Consider the following 15,582-nt stretch of genomic DNA (forward strand, 5'->3'; position numbering starts at 1 on the left):
CCAGCTTCACAGCCAAGCAGTCACAGTCACCTAGTGTAAAAAGAAAAGGAGTACTTGTGTCACCTTAAAAAGAAAAGGAGGACTTGTGGCACCTTAGAGACTAACCAATTTATTTGAGCATGAGCTTTCGTGAGCTACAGCCCACTTCATCGGATGCATACCGTGGAAACTGCAGCAGACTTTATGAGGAGGTATTGTTTCATATTCTCTGTGTGTATATAAAGTCTGCTGCAGTTTCCACGGTATGCATCCGATGAAGTGGGCTGTAGCTCACGAAAGCTCATGCTCAAATAAATTGGTTAGTCTCTAAGGTGCCACAAGTACTCCTTTTCTTTTTGCGAATACAGACTAACACGGCTGTTACTATGAAAATTGTGTCACCTTAGAGACTAACAGAAGAGCTCATTCTTAATCTTTCCCTGTTTGCTGTAGGGGATGTTGATCAGGTGGTTCCGCAGTTTCTTTGAGAGCGTGTGGCACAAGCTGTCAGCATAGGCTGTGTGCTATGTAGATTGTAATGGATTTTTTACCTTCAGTCCTTTTTGTATGATGTCCATCTGTTTGCATTTGGAAAGGAAGATGATGTCTGTCTGTATCTGAATGAGTTTTTTCATGAAGTTGATAGATTTCCACTCCATACGGCTAAATTCAGTGCCTTGCATAATGACAGGTTTCAGAGTAGCAGCCATGTTAGTCTGTATTTGCAAAAAGAAAAGGAGGACTTGTGGCACCTTAGAGACTAGAGACTTAGAGTCTCTAAGGTGCCACAAGTACTCCTTTTCTTTTTGCGAATACAGACTAACACGGCTGCTACTCTGAAACCAGTCACCTAGTGTATAACTCTTCAGATTCTCCTTCTCACACTGAGCCCACGGCAGTGACTTGGCTTGTGTTTTCCCTCACTGAGCCAAGCCAAACAGCTGGCACGGAACCTCTACAGCACCATCAAACATTCCAGCGTCAACAACCAGGTGTGGAAGAGAGGTGATACAGGAATAAAACACTGGGCTCGATTCTCCTTGTGGTTACACCAGTTTTACACCTATGTAACTTCATCGATGTTCAGTGGAGTTACTCCTGACGTACAGTGGGAATCAGGCCCATTGTCCTTGTTGGCTGGGACTCGGACAGCATTCACAGTGTTTCATTTTGTTCTGTTGATGAGAGCATTTTGGAAATTCGCCTTATCTAGAGTACAGAATCCTTTGCTTATTAGACATTGGTGAGGCCTCATCTGGAGTATTACATCCAGTTTGGGCCCCACACTACAAGAAGGATGTGGAAAAATTGGAAAGCGTCCAGTGGAGGGCAACAAAAATGATTAGGGGACTGGAACACATGACTTATGAGGAGACGCTGAGGGAACTGGGATTGTTTAGTCTGCAGAAGAGAGGAGTGAGGGGGGATTTGATAGCTGCTTTCAACTACCTGAAAGGGGGTTCCAAAGAGGATGGATCTACACTGTTCTCAGTGGTGGCGGATGACAGGACAAGGAGTAATGGTCTCAAGTTGCAGTGGGGGAGGTTTAGGTTGGATATTAGGAAAAACTTTTTCACTAGGAGGGTGGTGAAGCACTGGAATGCGTTACGTAGGGAGGTGGTGGAATCTCCTTCCTTAGAGGTTTTTAAGGTCAGGCTTGACAAAGCTCTGGCTCGGATGATTTAGTTGGGGATCGGTCCTGCTTTGAGCAGGGGGTTGGACTAGATGACCTCCTGAGGTCCCGTCCAACCCTGATATTCTATCATTCTATGAGTCTATGACTCAACTTCCTTACCAAAGATATTGCACTGGTCTCGCTGCCATTAATACACAGCTGACCCCACACCAGGCCTAGATCATCAGGTGACTACGCAGGGTAATGTATCAAATGCCTCTATTCATTCAAAGTGCGGAGCTGGATTGCTCTGTGCTTGGAAGCATTTTCTATACCTCCTTCTAACACTTACTGTGCAAACAGACACACTCCTCGATGAAGGATTTTGGATGTTGGGACACTGCACAAGAAACAGAAAAATCACCCATGGGATGCAGAAAAAGGACAGCCCCTTATGTGCTAGTTAAACTCCCTTTTCCATTTGCATTTCCACCTTAGCAACTGCTTTCATCATAATGCACAGGATTACAACATTATCACACATTAGGAAGCAGGCTAAGCCTTACTTGTGTGTGTATGGGGGGGATACTGGGGCTAAGCATTGTTACTGCAAGACTTAGGAATTAGAGACCAATGTGACCGGCAAAGCTAAATGAACCCAAATACCATGATTATGCAGACAAGATTCAGCATAATAAGGAGGTCATATCACCAATGATATCCTGGAGTGTGCTGCTGGCTAGAGCTCATGAGGTGACACAGTAACATAGATACGAAGGCAAGCATTTGACTGGAAGCATTAATACTGTAAAAGGGTGAACAGCAAAGGTTTTGCTGAGAATTAAAATTGTGCTTGCACAGTCTCCACAGAGGACAAAAAGGATAGAACTACTGTTTAAGCGTGTAATTAGAGCTGTATCTTCACTGAGATAGTAACAAGCTGTGTCAGATGCTGAGGAATCAGAGCTGCAGGTCTCCTGCTTTCTGGGCTGGTAACTGAATGACAAGTTTCAGAGTAGCAGCCGTGTTAGTCTGTATTCGCAAAAAGAAAAGGAGTACTTGTGGCACCTTAGAGACTAACCAATTTATTTGAGCATGAGCTTTTGTGAGCTACAGCTCACTTCATCGGATGCAACAATATGCTTATGCTCAAATAAATTGGTTAGTCTCTAAAGTGCCACAAGTCCTCCTTTTCTTACTGTAAGGAGAGTGATCACTTTACATAAGCTATTACCAGCAGAAGAGTGGGGTGGGGGGAGAGAAAACCTTTTGTAGTGATAATCACCCATTTTTTCATGGTTTGTGTGTATAAAAATGTCTTCTGCAGTTTCCACAGTACGCATCCGATGAAGTGAGCTGTAGCTCACGAAAGCTTATGCTCAAATAAATTGGTTAGTCTCTAAGGTGCCACAAGTACTTCTTTTATTTTTGAATGAGAAGTATCTCAGCTACTGGAAAAGACATTCGGTTCTAAGTCTCTGTCCCAGGTAACTTTTCTCTTTATTTGATTATATTTAAATCCTTTTTGCATGTATCTTTTTCACACATGGTCTCCTTCCAAGGTCGTCTTTTGGGTAAAGTTTCCACAGAATTAGTTGAGCCACTTTTTCATTCTAGCATCAGGAAAAAGATGGAAACCTACCAAGTCCCCAGGGGAGTATGGGAAAAGACCTACCACTCCCACAATCCACATGGGACTACGGGAAGAAGAGATGATCTCAAGGCACTCTGTCAGGAGGCCCAGCACAGTGTAGACCCAAATATGAATATACAGATGTGCCAAGAACCAAAATCTGGATAGGCTGGGAAATTGCCCATGCACATCTATACACCCCACCCTTCACACCTTCCCAATGAGGTGCTACCTCATACTGCAGCCACAATCTCATACTCTTCATCTTCTGGGAGTGCAGCTATTCAGTGATGCAGGTCCTTGATGGGAGCACTGAGCCTTGGGGTGGGTCTGGGGTATCAGATTGTTGCTTTGGTGGGTGTGCATGAAAACTCTGTGGGCATGGGGGAGGCAGTTACACCTTGTAAAATTAATTTGGCTAATATGATGTTATGGAGGTTAAACTATATGGAAGGAATCTGCATTTTCCCAGGACGTGTGCGGTGTATATTGGAGAAGGGGTAAAAGAAATGCAAATAAAACATGGTACTTCATTAAAATCCTAATAGGGCTCCAAAAGGAGCCACAATAGGTTGTGCTTTCTTTTTCAGATCTGTGTGTTTTGGAGCAGGAGATGAAAGTGGAAAGTAATCAGAACTCTAGTGGAAGTGGAATGTTTCCCTTTTAAGACACTCTCTAAACTGCTAACAGCTTTGGATCCAAAAGCAAGCTAGTAAGTCTCTGTGTGTAAATGCAAATTACCTAGCTGATGGGCACAAAGGAGCTGCAAATAACGAATACATCTGGTCAGCAAACAAGCTACTAGAAGACTCAGATTAAGGCCCTCCAGGAAAGGGAGGTGAAAAAAACAAGTCAAGCCTGAAAATAAGGGGGACAAGTTAACCTTAAGGGGGGTGTGGGTGGGAGGGGATGGGTGTGTGGGTGGGTGGGGGAGATGGGAACAGGGAATGGGGGTAAGAAAATTGGAATCATGTTTTCTAAAGGGGGAAAAGGGAACAGGGAATGGGAGTAAGGAAGTTGGAATCATGTTTGGCTGAGGGCAGGAATGGGAACAGGGACACAGGTGTAAGGCTCTGTGGTGTCAGAGCTGGGAAGGAGGATACTAAGGAAGGAAACTGGAATCATGCTTGCTGGAAGTTCACCCCAATAAACATCTAATTGTTTGCACCTTTGGACTTCGGGTATTGTTGCTCTCTGTTCATGCGAGAAGGACCAGGGAAGTAAGTGGGTGAAGGAATAAGCCCCCTAACAGTCCTCTTTTCTATGGGTTGACGCATCCACAAAGTAGGTCTGTGTCCCGGGAATGAGAGGCCAGAATATTCTTTCTTTGCAATGCTACCCTCTCCCTTTGGGCATCTCAATTTTCCGTCCCTCTCACCCATATTAAGGAACCCTCACTCTGATTTCAAATAGAAATTAATAAGACCTTTCCTCTTAACAAGCTAGCTAAGAGCTCCTGATCAGACTTCTAACTTTGCTCCTGGGTCCCTATCACAGGCTCCTAATTAACCACCTTGTATGCAACAATAAAGAAAATAATCCCAAGCGAAGGGAAACAGCCACCCTCAATCAGCATCTTCTTCCATGAAAAATATATGAGAGAGACATCAGTGGCAACACTTTTGCTATAAAGTAGGACAACAGAGACTTTCCCTTTCCCACTTGTTTGAAATATGCCCTGGCTACATTAGGCAGGAGTTTTGTAAGAAAACCTTGGACCCATTCTTATCTCACTTTCCACTGCAGTTAAACTTGCGGCGTTCCTCCTGGTTTTCACACCAGCGCTAGTGAGCCCAGAATCAGGCCTTTTGCATTCTGAATTTCTAAAATATCTGCATCTTCCTCCATGGTCGGGGGTGGGGGAGGAGAAAGAATACAAACTAAACATTCTCAAGTCACCACACACATTAACCCAGCAAACAGCTGATTTGATTATCTGATTGGGTGCTGACCAGGGCACTCAGTTCCTCGAGGCAGGCTTGTTAGTTTAAAGTGCTGCACACGTGAGTTTGTTTGAAATGCACAATGGCACGATGTGCTGAATTTACCAGAGACAGACCCAAAGCAAACCATCAGATGGCAACACTCCTGTGCTTTGACGCTTTCATAATCCAGACCTAAATCTGACAGTTCGGTCCCATTGCTAGTAAGTATAGTTGGGGCAAAGTAACTTTCCGCGAGTAGGACAGTGGTACCAAAAGCAACTGAAACACTATGCCGAGGGGTATATATATTGCAGCTTCTGCCCATGATATCTATCCACTTTGGAGCTCTCATCTGTGAGCTTCATCTCTGGGCCCACAGCTCCTTCACCACAGCTGTCAGGTTACCAGGTAGAATGTTCCCCCCCTGCATCAGGCAGTTGCTCAGCATAGATCACACCTGCCCCCTGGCAATCAAAGGGGCCCAGTATGTGAGCATGGCAGTGGGGCTGGTAGAGTCACAGACTCCAGTTCCTAGCCATGGGTGAGGTTTGGCTGCTGCCTGGGCGCTACACTGCCATCCCTGAGTGGGGTTGCTCCTCAGACTACACACGGGGATACATCACTGTAGACTCAGGCCAGGCCATGGCGTTCTGGCTGGCTCCATGCCGGGGCTACACTGGGTGAGGACTTGAGCCCAGATTTGGATAATACCACGTAAGCACACATCTTGTACCTAGTACTGTTTGAAAGCAGCGTGAGTTTCAGTGCCAACTGGAGTCCGGTACGAGAGCTAGAAATCCAGCAAATATATGAAGAGTCTAGCTCTTAGCACCCCAGATGAAAGAGAGACTGTATTTAATGAAAGGGAAATTGTGCTGCTGGATCCTACCACTGCCCCAGATTGACTGGAATAATCCTGAATGGGGCTTTTCCCAAAAGAATGGGTAGATTGGCCAATAAGGAATAAAATAGCTCTGCCCCAGGACCTCCTTGGTGTGCTGACTTTTAAATAGCTCAGAGCACAGGCAGGAAAATGCAGACCTGGTGAGTCACCATGCAACACCTTCCCCCCCCTCCCTTTTTTTTTTTTAAGTCGGATCACTGATCCATCAGTCAATTACTTGAAGAGCCACTCTAATTTGGCATCCAATTGTTTTCCCAGCTGCTCCTGTGTCTGATCTCTGATATCAGATGTATGAGCAGCATGCCTGTGAAAGAAGAGTGCAGCCACAGAATAAAGGAACCACGAGAGGACTAGGTTGTCTGTCTGAAGAGCACCGCATGCGTTAAAAAAAATCAAAATATTGGCACCGAAATTTCTCAATGTCAAAGGTAATTCCTGGATAAAAAAAATAATTGATGCCTCTCCCCACTGGCGAGAGGGGAAAGATCTTAATGGGAATTACAGCTTCTTACAGTGGAGAAAGTTTCTTCATTCTTCAGCCTATAAAGGTCACCCTCCTTAGGTACTGATGATAATAACCAACAAATAATTAATATTACTTAGCACTTACAGGGTTGGGGAGGAGGGCAGACTTTTTTTTCTACCATAGATTTCAAACTGCTTTGCAAAGGTTGGTGAATATAATTACCCCCAATGTAATACACTGGCGCAGGGGGGCTGGGGAATGAGGTGCAGAGAGATTAAAAGTGACTCGCCCAAAATCACACAGACAGGCAGTGGCAGGGCCCGGTACAGAAATCAGCTTTCCTGGCCTCTCCTCCTGCTGCCTATTCCCAAGACAATACTTCTGCTCCTTTTTTCAGAAAGTCCAAAACGAATGGATCGTACCGTGCCATTAGCATTTACAAACTCTTCACTGATTTCTGTATGGAGTTCTGATTTTGAAGAAGACCAGCACAATCTTATTGATTAGATAACATGAAGGACTGAGAAGAGGCCAAACACCTGTGTTTTGGAGGAGCAGCCCAGTGGTGGCTAAAAGTTCATTACTGGAACTATTTTCTAGGTACCAGAATCTGCCACCTTTGCTCATATGGAGCAGGCCCTGACACCATTGACTTCCATAGGATTACTCATAGAGTAAGGCTACTGGAATCTTAGACTGGTGGATTTTTTTCCTCCAAAGACTGGAATATTTGCCTTCCATTATGATAACCAACTGTTATTTCACTCCCAGTTAGCAGTCATCTTACATTCAGACGTCTAGATTTCATATGCTGTGTGTATTCTGCAAGCTAGATCACACAGGCTGACCATTTGCATGACTTCTTTTTGAATGAATCTATCCAGGTGGCAGTGCTGAAGAAATTGGTTTGGAGTAAGAGACAGTGAGACCAACTTATCGTCCAGAATAGGATGGAGCCTCCTAGCCAGATGGAGAGGGTAGAAAGCATTACTAAGTTGTGGGCCAATTTAGGGTGTGGTGTTGGCTTCACAGGAAGCTACCAGGCTGTCTCTCTGAATCAAAATGCTATCAATAATGCCAGAAGACACGTGCAATGGGGGAAACTGAAGCAAAATGGCAGAGTTGATGGCAACACAATATTAATTTTTACCATATGTTTGGATTTCATTGCATTCTCTCATCCTAAGGGCTCAGTCTTTGTGCTGTGTCATGATAGGGGGGGGGTTTAAGTGATCAGTTCACAGAAGGATGTTACAAAACCAGCCATCCTCAGGCTGCAGTGACTCACTAAGTTTTGCACCATGCAAAATCCCACCCCATGCACAATGAGCAACTTAAATTGACAAGCTCGGGCATTCTATATGATTAATAGCAGACCGTAATCTGCCATATCACCAAAACAGTTGGACCCTAAGCCCCTGGTCCATCTTAGTGATACACCTCGGAACTAATGTGGATGACAAATGCTGTAAGTAAATGCTTAATAATACATTCTGCCACCTGCCAGTACTCCCTATTTAGAAGGAATAGGTTCTATTTAATTCCCCAAACATGCAACATTTCTCCCTGGTGTTACTGCAGATCGTTTTACTGGCATGAGGCCAAATCCTGGATCCAGCAGAGAGCCAGAGTACTCTCTGGGGTGGTACCAAATTGTTCTGGAAGGGAGAGAGGGCAGAATCATCCAGCTGTGATGCAACAACAGAGATGCTCCACAGTGCGTTCTGACCGCTACAGTAGCCCCCGCGACTGCTGTTTCTCCCTTTACATGGGGGGGTTTGGGTTGGTGGATCCACCAAATCCACAGTCCTCTCTCCCTGAAAGTCTGCCCTCCTCCCCAACTCTTCACCCCAAACCTGCACACATTGGGGTGCAGTGAATTCCCTCTGCAGGCTTTCTGCATTTTACCCACCCTGCGCAACAGAGTCACATTTATGTCCAGAGCATTAGCAATCTTCTCCTTTTAAGGTCTGACCCAGACCCCATTAGAAAAACTCTCATTGAATGTAATGGGCTAATGCATTTCAGTGAGTAGGGTGAACTTATTTCCCTATGCTGAATACGGGACACCTGGTAAAATTACTCATATACAAGCAAGTTCAATGGCAAAAACTAGGCAGTACAACCATTCAAATTAACATCAAGTTGACTGAGCCCCTGTTAAAAAGAAATACTGCGTAGCTGGATTATTTTTATTTACCTTTTTATCTTTAAGACTTTAGGGTTCACATGGGGAAGGGTGACACACACACACTCCCGTACACCTCTCTCACACCGGGGGAAGGGGGTGACTGACCAGCCCGACCCTCCCTGCCCAGCGCTCTCCCCCTCCATGCCTGGCTGGGCCCCCAAGCCGGACCTGCCTCTCCTGGTACCTGGTGCTGCATCATAGATTATAGATTCATAGATATTTAGGTCAGAAGGGACCATTATGATTATCTAGTCTGACCTCCTGCACAATGCAGGCCACAGAATTTCACCCACCACTCCTGCAAGGCAACACGTGGGGAAGGCCCCCCTTCCCCCCCCCACAGATTTCTGCCAGGGTTCACACCAGCATGTGGCCCATGTCTTTGCAGAGCTCATCTCTTCTCCCTGCCCCCATCCCAGTGGCAGGAAGCAGCTTGTCCCTTCCTGCCCACGCAGTGTCCAAAGGCAGCTAACACCTCCAGGCTGCTGCTGGCCACCAACATAACCCAGCCGACTCTGGCTACAGAGCAGGAAGGAAGGGCTTAAGCCCTAAGGATGCATTGTGCACCAGGGCCCAGGGAACCTGACTGCAAGGGCTTCAGTGAACCCGGCCAGAGAGGTGGCTCAGCAGGGGAGGGTGCCTAGGGGACAGGCTGGAGCAGCCCCACACTCCGTGGGGTCAGGACCCAGGGCAGGGTGGGATGAAGAGGGGGCTAAGCTGCTGGCCAGAGGGCTGCTGTGAAGCCTACAGAGTCAGGGTGCAAAAAGGCTGGAAATAGCTTCCTCCTGCCTCCCCCACCACTCCAGAGCTTAGCTGAGGGGCGGAGAGGCTTCCCCGTGCCAGCGCTGTGCGGGGCTTTGGCACACACAGGGTTCGGCTCCTCCTGGCCAGCGGCCTGGGCCAGAGGGTCTTGGGTTTTCCTGGGGTGCCGGCCTAGCCAGAGGCAGTGGGGGAAGGAAAGAGCCTGCTGGCCAGGCTGTTGGTGAGCTCAGCGCTCTAACCGGGGGCTGGTTCCCCACACAGCACTGGGAATGGGACGCGCCCCGCTGGGGGGGAGGAGGGGAATATGGAGGAGCAGCAGGGCGGGGGGGGTGAAGGGGCAAAGCAGGGAGGGGACAGCGAGAGGAGGAGCACATAAAGGGCCGATGGGTGGGCAGCCAAGGCGACACGTAACTGGCTGCTGCCTGGCGCCTGCCCACACTCACCAACCACCGCAGCTCACAGCACGCAGCCAGTGCCGGCCAGAAACATGACAAAGGGCATGGTCCTGCTGGCCGAGAGCCAGCACGCAGCGGGGGCTGCATTGACGGACTAGCAGGGGAAGCAGCCGGCCCCATGCGCTGCATCTTCGCCCTGCTACCAGCCTTGCACACATACTCACTCACTGCTGGTGGGCAGGTGGATGGTGAGCAGGGATCCGGCCAGCAGCAGGACCCTCCAGTACTGATGTGGGGAGACAGAAAATACAGGACAGTTTGCCTGTTTTAAGAAAAAATTGGGACACCTGCAGGAGGGCTTAAAAACGGTACTGTGCCTTTAAAACTGGGACGTCTGGTCACACTATCAACGAGGTTAAAGGAGTACCCTCACTTTGCCTTCTCTCAAACAGTGGCAGTTATGCCAACTGGAAACCTCACTGAACTCTGTGACAGGGTACACAAACTCCACATGAGACAGGAAGGGGTTACAGCCCTGCCCCACCACACCACCTATGGTGTATGCGGGACTTGAAAGAGGAGCTTTAAAAGAGAGAAGCGCAGCTCAGAAGGTCCCAGCCCTGGCAGGTGGACAGAGCTGTCAGCCTCAGCTCTAGAGAGGAGCATAGCAGAGTCAAGCTGCCTTAGGTTTTCTCTCAACTTGAGGGGTAGCACAGGTGGCTGAAGGACCCTCGTGGATCAGAAGACCTGGTGCTGCTCTTTATTTCTGTTAGTTCAGTTTTCTTTCTTTTCTCCTATTGGGTGCAGGGACCAGGGGCCTGCTGAGGAGAAGGTGCATTGATGTCGGAAGCAGCCAGGGAAGAAGCAAGAGGTCTGACAAGACAGTCCTGAACCATTTGCTACAGGGTCCCTGGTGTGGAACCTAGGTTAGAGGGAGGTCCTGGGTTTCCCTACAGCCTCACTGAGGAGCCTAGCATGAAGACCCCTAATATAATGGCTGGAAGGACTACTGGGTCTGGGCCTATGAGGTTATAAGACTATTGAATTAAACTCTGGTTTATCCCTGGGTGAGATTAAACCAATCGACACAGCATGAAATGTGAATTACAGTCAAATAACTCAACATTCACTTTCAGTACAATGTAATATATTTCAACTTTGTTCTAGATTAAGGGATATCAAACTGTATCTATATAATACATACATAATAGATACATAATACAGTCATAGATAAGAGTTTACTGACACTAATCCACTTCAAAGCATTGGTCACACCACTTCAAAGACAAACACACTTTCAGTGACCTTGCAGAATATGCAGTCCCTTGGCTTTGGCTCGAAATATAAATCTCCTGCAATAAATGACTAGATCCATACAAAATAGACAGTAAAGGGGTACATGGTAGAAATCAAATAAAGCAGGAAGAGAATATGTAGGGAAAGATCACTGACTACATCCGATGAAGTGAGCTGTAGCTCACGAAAGCTTATGCTCAAAGAAATTGGTTAGTCTCTAAGGTGCCACAAGGACTCCTTTTCTTTTTGTGACTACTTCCTATGGAGTAACAGCAATTAGAGAATGTACATGTAAGCCTATCACTCAATAATTGGAAAAATACTATTTCTGAGTGAATAGTTAGTGGGAGCAGGCTAGAAGCCAATAAAAGGAGCTAGATGATGATACCATTGGTATGGGCAGACCACAGCTTCAGAAGGGTGCGTCATTTGGTCAGAGAGAGGGACACTAGCAATCACTGAGTGAGAGAGAGCCCATCGGCCAGGGAGTATAACCACCTAACCAGGGCACAGGGTAGGTGATACCAACAGACTAACCACGGTAAATCAGTGCCCAAGTATGCCATATATTACAAATTTCCAGTCTCTTGGAAATGAGTAACAGCCAAAGCAACAAAGAAATGAAGCCACTGCCAGCAGGAGGAATAATACCAGAACCAGAGCTACTTCTAGCCCACTTGGGTTGTAATTGCAAACTCAACGATTTCTATGGGGGAAAAGGCCTCCACATGTTATTCTTTATCGGCAATTAAAATGTATAACACAACAGAGTACTAGGAGCGATGTTCCTTGGCCTCTGGTAAAGGCCTCTCACCCTCTAGCACCTCAAAGCTTAGAAGGAAGGAATCAGAATGTTACTACCAACTGCTAATGGAGATTCTCCTTTTATTCAATTAGAAGCAAGACCTAAAAATGCTCAGGTGAAGCTGCAGCAGCAAATAAATACATTTGGATCTAGATCACTAAGTTTTGTGAGCCATTGTATTTGTAATATGGTTAGTCAATCCCATTGTCATAGAAATGTGAAAATATTGAACCTCTGCATAAGAACAGTCAGTTTTGCTGTCTGGAACACCAGGATGGGATCTGTCAGCTCCTGCAGGATAGGCAGTTTGGGGCCAAATTCACAAGTGTGTTTAAGTCAAGACTCAAAGGGAGTTGATGTCAATTGGTCTAACTTATACTGTCTTCTGATCCCCTCAACATGGACAATAAAGCAACTCAGATGCCCTCTAGCCTTCAAGGCTGTGTCTTGACTAAGGCCATGCATGTCTCTACCCTGCCCCAAAGTTTTGAAGTGCTGCATTGTAACTCCCCTGTGGGGACACTGCGGCTGCGACCTTAAGGGCCCCTTGTTCTCATTAATATAGTGCTCTTCAAAGAGGACCACATTAGGGCAAACCAGGGACCTTTCTGTTCGAGTCCACAGCACACGCGCACATGGGAGTTACAGCACAGTACTTTGGTGTGCACCGCTATTCACACAAGGGTTCTAAGAAATGTGAGGCAGTGTAGACATGCCCTAAGTTTTTAAAGGGTGTTGTTGGAATGTGTTAGTTAATATGTGCTAGCTAATATGTTCTAATAGTCTAGTGTAGAGTAGTGAGGAGCCTGGGCTTTAACTTAACCAGTTTAGCATGTAGTAAAGTCTACACTGTCTGGTCTACACTAGACTTTTAGAACGTGTTAGCTAATGAGCTAACATCACACCTTTAAATACTAGTCTGGGCGAAACCTGTTCGACTCACTGAGCCACATGGCTATCCACCACTCTGTAATTTACATCCCCCTCCATCGGCACATCATATCTGAATTTGTCCCACTGAGCCTGTGTGCAAAGGACTGCAAATTAGTGCAAAGGGGACAAATTTGTCATCCAGTTGCACTAGCTCCATTAAAGTCAATGGAGTTGCACCAGACTGACACAAGGAGTCTTAACTTAGACCACCTTAAAAATCACTTCTGAATTTGGCTAATGTTGTATATTGCCAGTAAAACCAGCCATTATCTAAAGAAACTAATTTTAGAATCTAAAGCACAATGAAAAGGAAGCATTTCAAATTATCTACTAGTAACTTGTTTAATTAATCAGGAAAATTCTGGTTTGTTCATCAGTTTGGGAGGTATGCATCCCACCCCCAAATGCTGGCAGGCAGGTTAAATGATATTCATGTATTTAAAGAGACGGTCAAGTAGCATAGGCCCCAAATTTCACATATGCGCAAAGCTGAGCATGTTACAATAGCAAGTGTCTTTCTGAGTCCACTCAGGGGATTCTTTCTGAAGTCACTCACTATCATACAAATTTTTAAAATCACAGTTTCTATGGACCCTACAGAGGGGACACAGGCACAGCTTTGTCTGTGTGTTGGACATTGCATAAGTGCAGTGATTTTTTTTAACTCAGCACTTCAGTCATCCAGTTACAAAAAAACCACCTAGATGGTATCTGGAGGGCATTTGCTACTATACACAGATGGAATGAATGTGAAATGTAGGACTTTAACAACTGATTGTCCCTTTAAAGAACAATTCCTAAAGACACTATTATACCAGTGCTGCGAGAGGAAAACAGCGAAATCATTTAATCCAGCTCTGCCTACTGAAGGAAGCAAAGAAACTCTCCCTGTGGTTAGTAAAGGTTTTCACTTCAACACTGTGCTGACACTGAGTCAAACCTGAGTGAAATGTGCTGCCATGTCTACATGTTAAAAGACCACTGTGCCAGTACATGTGGGGTTAATTGTGAAGTTATAACTTTGGTTGTTAAAATTCATGAGGTGTAAAATACAAATTGCACGTGGTAGACTAGCTGTCTTTAAAGTTTATATATTACTTTTTTTCCCCCCTCTGGTTCAAACTGCTATTGGCACAAGCTAATTAGAACTCACAAAAGAGGAAAGCGTATCCTGCATGAGGCAGAGATTACACTGGAAGGTCCTGCCAATACTGTGTCTAGACGGTGTTTATAGATGTTTGACTGCAGGAAGCCAAGGGAAACCCATGTCGTACCCATGCATGAACAATCACAGATCACAATTAATAGTTTACTTTCATTTCTTCCTCTTTTCAACATTTTCAGTTGTAAAGAGATGTATCGCTACCTTTGAAGTTTATCCTCTTGTGTTTGATTATCCCTGCAGCTCAGTTTGTGAGTTTCCTATGAAGAACAACAACAAAATGTATTTTAAAAAAATGATTCCCAAAGCAGTAATGTGTTTTTACCATTAATTCCATTTCTTATGTGCCTTTTATGACTTGGGATATAAATACATTTTGGAGCAAAGTTTCTGCATTTCTGCTGGTACTGTTCCATTTCTTTAATATTGTCATTTACAAACTTACCACCCCCCCCAGGGGGGGGGGTTAAGAGCTACTGAAATACACATGTATATAAAGGCCATTTCATTCCAATCTGTAGGAATTTCTTGTTTTCCTGCTCAGTAACTCTTTCTCCAGAGTTTTAAGATCTGTATTTTAGATGAACATGAATATTCTCATCCTGAACTCTCCACACTCTGGGATTTTCCTTGAATAAGTCCCTTCACACCAAGGCTAGAATTAGGGATGAGAGAATTGGCATAGAAAAAGTCTAGAGCCTCAGCTTTAGCACAGTGATACAAACTGAACCCAAACCATGATTACGGTATGGATCGGTTGGAATAGGAAATTTAAATATTGAAATACTTGTTCTTCTGTCTATCTGAAATAAATTCTGCCCATGTATTGCAAGCCAAGACACTTCAAATTGTTGATTAGCTTAGAATCATAGAATCATAGAATATCAGGGTTGGAAGGGACCCCAGAAGGTCATCTAGTCCAACCCCCTGCTCAAAGCAGGACCAATTCCCAGTTAAATCATCCCAGCCAGGGCTTTGTCAAGCCTGACCTTAAAAACCTCTAAGGAAGGAGATTCTACCACCTCCCTAGGTAACGCATTCCAGTGTTTCACCACCCTCTTAGTGAAAAAGTTTTTCCTAATATCCAATCTAAACCTCCCCCACTGCAACTTGAGACCATTACTCCTCGTTCTGTCATCTGCTACAATTGAGAACAGTCTAGAGCCATCCTCTTTGGAACCCCCTTTCAGGTAGTTGAAAGCAGCTATCAAATCCCCCCTCATTCTTCTCTTCTGCAGGCTAAACAATCCCAGCTCCCTCAGCCTCTCCTCATAACTCATGTGTTCCAGTCCCCTAATCATTTTTGTTGCCCTTCGCTGGACTCTCTCCAATTTATCCACATCCTTCTTGAAGTGTGGGGCCCAAAACTGGACACAGTACTCCAGATGAGGCCTCACCAATGTCGAATAGAGGGGAACGATCACGTCCCTCGATCTGCTCGCTATGCCCCTACTTATACATCCCAAAATGCCATTGGCCTTCTTGGCAACAAGGGCACACTGCTGACTCATATCCA

The 15,582-nt window shown here is 45.6% G+C and overlaps 1 long non-coding RNA gene across 1 annotated transcript in view; it reads right to left on the reverse strand.

Annotated features, from left to right (window-relative positions):
- Positions 1-14,328, reverse strand: part of LOC142070545 (uncharacterized) — a 32,525-nt gene extending 18,197 nt beyond the window's left edge. Inside the window, exon 1 of the long non-coding RNA XR_012666402.1 lies at positions 14,271-14,328. This is a non-coding gene — a long non-coding RNA (uncharacterized LOC142070545). The remainder of the gene's footprint in view (positions 1-14,270) is intronic.
- Between the last annotated feature and the right edge of the window lie 1,254 nt (positions 14,329-15,582).

The sequence above is a fragment of the Caretta caretta genome, chromosome 1 (genome assembly GCF_965140235.1).
Source record: "Caretta caretta isolate rCarCar2 chromosome 1, rCarCar1.hap1, whole genome shotgun sequence".
Lineage (NCBI taxonomy): Eukaryota > Metazoa > Chordata > Testudines > Cheloniidae > Caretta > Caretta caretta.